We start from the raw sequence: 6,105 nt of genomic DNA on the forward strand, positions 1-6,105 counted from the left end.
GGGAGAGGCCTTTTGTCGAAGAGGGCATACTCCAAGACATTCATAATTTCAATTAATAATATACTTATATCGTGTATATATCTAATTTTGGCACTGAGTAAAGTTTATACACAGAAAAGTGGGATCATGTATTCACAGATAAAGTTACTGCAAAAGCAGAGAGAAAGAATGAACGATTAAATGGAGCTGGCTCATTTTCGCATCAAAATCTTTTTACATATTAAATGTAGTCACACACAATTCAAAGTAATTATGTGATCTTGTTGCTTCCTGCTTCTGCCTCTGGTGCATAAAAACATGTTCATGCCATAATCATTTTAAAAGGGCTACGGACTGAGGTCATATTGCAACAAGTGCTCAGCACAACTACTGACCTCTGAAGTCGAGGCCTCTTGAATTGCCTCCTACAGCACTGATTTGTATCACAAAGTGAAACAAATTTGTAATTCAGTCTGATTATCAGGCCACTCAAGCACAGGGTCAAGCATGGTATTGAATACCTAATATGGTGATACTGCCTTCCTGGAAGAACTGTAGCCCACACAGTCATTTCTTTGTTAGCATTTAAACCACCAGACCACCAGTTTAAAAACGCCAACTGTCTGCCATGTAAATCCATGTATCTCACCTTACCTGAAATATCTTTAACATCTGTAACTTAGGCAACGAAATCAACAACACAGTTTGCAATGAATATTTTGGATGAAAAACTATATGTGAGCCACTTTGTGTTTTACTTTAACAATCACATTGCATTTGCATTTTGATGCTCCTATTCTTTATAGTTTCATATTTTTCTGAAATGTGAACACAAGCATTATTTTAATTAAAAGACTCATCATCATGTGGATCAACAAAATGCACACACGTGTTTACCAGTATACTGTCCAGTCAGTCTTACAGCAGCACCTGTACACACTAAGGTATGAACCTCACAAACTCCCATGATGTAGTCTAACTTTTACTGTCTACTGTCATGTTTCATTATGTTCTAAAGCCCCTACTTTGATAAGGGGGCAGTACTCTTTATTCCGGTGAACTGTATGGTGAATGGCAAAAATGAGAAAAATATCAAAGTCTACATCTACAGTTAAGCAAAGTAATATATATATATATATATTATTTTTTTTTTTGTTGTTGTTGTTTTTCATTTGTTTGTTGTTGTTTTTTAACCGTTACTAGATGTGTGATGCTTTCTTTGTGAAACTGACAGGTGAAATGGGGAAAATGGGGTCTGAACTAAGTGTGGGCTGGGATAAAAGATACAATATTCATTTTCTTGAGCAAATGCACACATTATAAAGCCACAAATTTCAAAACTAATATAATCAGAAACTCACATAAAAAAGAACACAAAGTGTTCAGTTATGACTTAAATTTATCCTACAAAAAATGAAAGCGTCGGAATACTCAGAGATTGATATAGATATAGTTTTTCGTTGAATTTGTCATTGGGGCTCTATTTTTAAAAGTCGATTTCATAAATAACACTCAAAAACCCCACTGTGGCTTGAAGTCACTGCTGTAATGAATCTCATGAAGAGATAAGCCAGTTCTGCCCCACACTAATTATTTCACAAAATAAATTATGTATGTTGATCTTGAAACCAGGGTAAATCAACATTAGGTTCCAAGGTCATTAACATGAATCATTGGAGTGAAGCTTCAGTATAATTAGAGCACTTGCAATCAGTTGCAATTAGTTAGTCTATCAGAAAATATATGTAGGGAAAGCCAACATTTTACATACTCTAATACTGAGAAATAACAACACATGTAATGAGTTTCTATGAAGTCATAGTCATCATCTGTAATGTAATAATTTGACAACTTTTATTACAACATATCTTCTGGTAAACATTTGTGTATGAACGTTACATCAAGATTGAATGCATTGAAAGTCAACTTATATGGAATCTGAGCTAAAATCATCTGTTAAGAGATATCTGGATGAAAATGCTTTCATTTAGTGATGGATACGGCAGTCTTCACCACTACAGCTGGTTTGTATGTACTGCCACCTTGTGGATTATTATTACAATGAAACATCGCACTGTTGTATGAATGAATGAATGAATGAATGAAAGGATGAGTAAATGAATCAATATAGACACTTTTCATTTGAAATCATTCCACCAGAAGCATCACATTTCTTCCCTCCTTCTCATATATTTACGAATTACTCAATAAACACTGTATGAGCACTGCAATCTGAAGGATGGAGATTTCAGCCTGTCAATGGATAGATCTTATCCAGCATTTTGTTCCAGAGCAGCATGATTTTTCACGGGAAATTGGAAAAGATTAACAAAATGCCAGACAATTTATTTGTTCCATACAAGAAATTGTTCATTTCTGCATTTAATGATACTCACACTGACCCTCCTTCCGGCACCACTCACAGCCCAAAGCATCAGAGCACATCCACGCTCCCAAGAGTTGAGTCGATTTAATATTAGATAACCTCATGGCTTTTTTTGAGCAACACTCAGTTTACCCCCAGTGTGATAAAAATCGAAAACAAAAAAAACCCAGCACAAATATTCTTGGAAATGATGCTGTTTTATGGTTCCTAAAGCAATGGTCAACTAAAGCCTGTGCATAGCCTCCACACTCAGCACAGAATGCTCTAACTTTGTAAGTGGACAATTTCTAGGACTGTCATGTGAAAATCCTGTGTATGAGTTGTCTTCAGGAGCTGATATTCCTACCAGTTGGCACTGGTCTGTGGATATGGAGCCATATAACTTCCTGTGCCACATATGGATCTCTCAGCAGCGTGACCTAGAACTAATTATCTGTATCTCTGCAATACAAAGATTTTGGTCAAAGAAAACTGTGATTCCTCGCCATGGACTGACCAGCTGTCAGCACTTTCACATTAAGCTGAACACAGAGAAACCTCTCATCTACATCAAGAGGTCACAGTGTCCAAACTGCTCCAGTCTCTGTTCTGGATGCAGTTTATCAGCATCATTGGAATGTGTTGAAAGTGTTTCTCTCTCTCTCTCTCTCTCTCTCTCTCTCTCTCTCTCTCTCTCTCTCTCTCTCTGCATGTGTGTGTGTGTGTGCACATGTCTGAGCACACTCAGTTAAACAATGAACCTTAAGCTTCCTCTTGTTAACCAAGTTTAAAACTCTGTGAAACTCTAGTTATACTCTATCCATCGAACTGAAAGATTCAGAAATCCATTTTCAGCGGGGATAAAACGAGCTCAGCACTGACTGAGTGATGGTTTTGGCTTTTCTGTAAAGGTCATCCCTGCTTTGAGATTTTTGTCCACAGTCTGGTTGAACAGTATTTCAGAGCACGTTTAGGGTAATAAATCTATCAGAGAATTGACCCCCAGTAGACAATACTGAACCATATCCATAAACACATCCTAACCTTCAGATGCTCAAGACGCTCTGAGATACTACTGCATTGTTTTGGTAGCCCGATTAAGCAGCTCTTGCAATATGAAACATGTTTGTCACTGTTAAAATCTCGACACTAAGTGCTCACAGTTCATTGAAGGGCTGTTGCCATAGCAATATACATAGTAGTAGACTTCATAGTAGTCTGGTTGGTAGATACAGTCCTTAAAATAGGAAGCCAACAGGAAAATTAACACTTCCAATAAAAATAGAATAATTTAGAAAAAAGGGATTTAAGGCCTTGTCTGAGGTTTCCTGTTAGATTCCAAATATTTTTACATACTAGTAAATTGATATCATTCATTAGCCAACATCACCTGGCCAGTAAATATTACCAAAATCATTTTACCTTTTCAGTCTTCTTTGATTCTTATGCCTCAATTGCAAAACCAATACAGTGACAGGCTGATTTTCATGCAAATCATTTGTTAGAAAAGAGGATATATATATATATTGTTTGTTTGTTTGTTTATAGATATAAAATGGGCCCCTCCCTTTATACACTAAATTAATGTTCCTTTTCAGATTAATTTTTAGATTGAATACTGAAATGTGGCTCCCTCCGGTGGAATAGCTGTGTGTTTCTGAAGCACGGTCATCTGGCAATTTCATGTCGAGCTATCAGAAACACTCCGAACTCTGTTTCCACATTGTGCTTTTCTGTCCAGCAATACATTTATAATCAGGCAGCAGTAGGTCATCATTCCCATAGAGAAAAACTGCCATATTGTATTTTTAAAGCATTGGTGTATGTTTAATACGGTTGAAGAAACCATGGTCTTTAAATTCAATTCAATTGCAATTTAGTGGGACAAATAATCCCCAGTAATTCTGAAAATTTACTTATTGCACTGATGGGGGTGCTATAATCTAAGGTCTTTTTCAGTATATCATTTTACTGAAATTAATTTTTTTCTCCTGGAAAACCAAATCAAATCAAGTGTATTTATATGGCACCAAATCACAACAGAGTTACATAAAGGCACTTTACTCTTGCTCTAGGCCAAACTCTTTACATCTTTAATCACTGGGCACAAGTTGTCAGGAACATCTGATTTATATGTTCATCATTGATTTCCCCCTGTGATGCTGGTTACCTGTCCAGGGTGTACCCCAGATTGAATGGATAGAGATGGATCATTGATCTTCGCTTTACCTGGAATTAAATGCCAAAGGCTAGCAATTCTAAAAAAATTTGATATTTAATTGGATATTTAATAAACATATGTTTTTACAAATTCTGAACTTTCCGTTAAACTTTGCGGATAGAATCATGGCAAACTGGACAGTGGTCCAAAATACCCTAACCCCATTGAACTTCAGTAGTGTGTGCTGGCATGAATGGGAGTCTGTGCCATCTTAGATTCTCTCCTTCATTAATAAATACATTATGTCCACCAACTGCTCTCAAGTTTCCCTTTCACTCATCAATCTAGCACATAGATCTAAAGTTACTGCTTTGTTTAATTCATTGTCCTGGCTGCATATTTTTTGTCAATGCATTAATGAATGAATATCCATGTATCGCATTTTAACATAGAAGCCCTTAATCCATATTTTTGCCACACAATAATTTTTACTTGTTTTGTACTTGCTTTATTACCACCTCCAACCAAAACCGTGCTATGCTTCATTCTTCCATAGAAGCATGTATACTACTTTATAGAGTACATCTCAGTGCCTATTGCCAAAAAAACAGTCAGGTGCTGTGAAAGTGTTTACATTTCACTGATGGCTCAGTCAAAGATCGTGCTTTATCAAGTTCTTGGAGACATATTACGTGAGTCTCCTGGTTGTTGTATGTACAGACTGAACATGTCCTCCAGTTTTTACCCTCATTTGAACAGAAGAGCAAAACAAACACTGAAAGGTTATGTGTAAGACAATACATTTCTGACTGTCTGTATTTTCATGTGGCATTTATGTAGAACATAAAACACAATGTATGAGAATGAAAGGACATTATATGGCAAATTAATGCTAAAACCGCAGATTTTTTAACGGATAATGATTCCCCTTATACAAATATGGAGTACCTCTTATGTTTCTTTCTGGAGTAAACTCAAAAAAACCTATGTTGAAGTATTCAGAGGGCAGGAACTTGAACAAACCTACATATATCTGTGACCTAGGAAGGGTAATTTCCTCCTTCTTCCCTTTTTATAATAGTTAATTCCAGCAGTTTCAGGTTAGATTTAGATTATAGTGTGTGTGTAAAGACCATTTCATGAATGAATGTGATAGGCCTGGGCATTTAAACATCCAGTAACACAGACACACTGTGATTTTCTTCTGGGAGGATCATCCAGTACAAATAAAGCCAGCATGTATTCTGGCCTCCATTCAGAGCAGGGGAGGATCAGTGGACACAAGCTCCAGACAGAGACACAGACACCCTGCCCCGCATCACTGGGCCTGACCCAACACTCTCCACAGAAAAAGCCTCTGTTTTTTCAAGAATTTTAGTTTAGGATCGCCACTGTCATTAGGTGACCATTTCACTCTAAGAGATCTAGCTTTTATGTGCAAAACTTCCCAACTATTTGTCCTTCAGCAGGCTATGGCTCAAAATAGTTATTGAGATGGAAATTGCTGTTTTCTGTTAGCCTGAACAAACTCAGCTGAGTTAGATATCAACATCAAACCACATAGAGTAGCGATATTCATTTTGAGGACTACTGAAATACT

This window comes from Echeneis naucrates, chromosome 21 (assembly GCF_900963305.1).
Source record: "Echeneis naucrates chromosome 21, fEcheNa1.1, whole genome shotgun sequence".
Taxonomy (NCBI): domain Eukaryota; kingdom Metazoa; phylum Chordata; class Actinopteri; order Carangiformes; family Echeneidae; genus Echeneis; species Echeneis naucrates.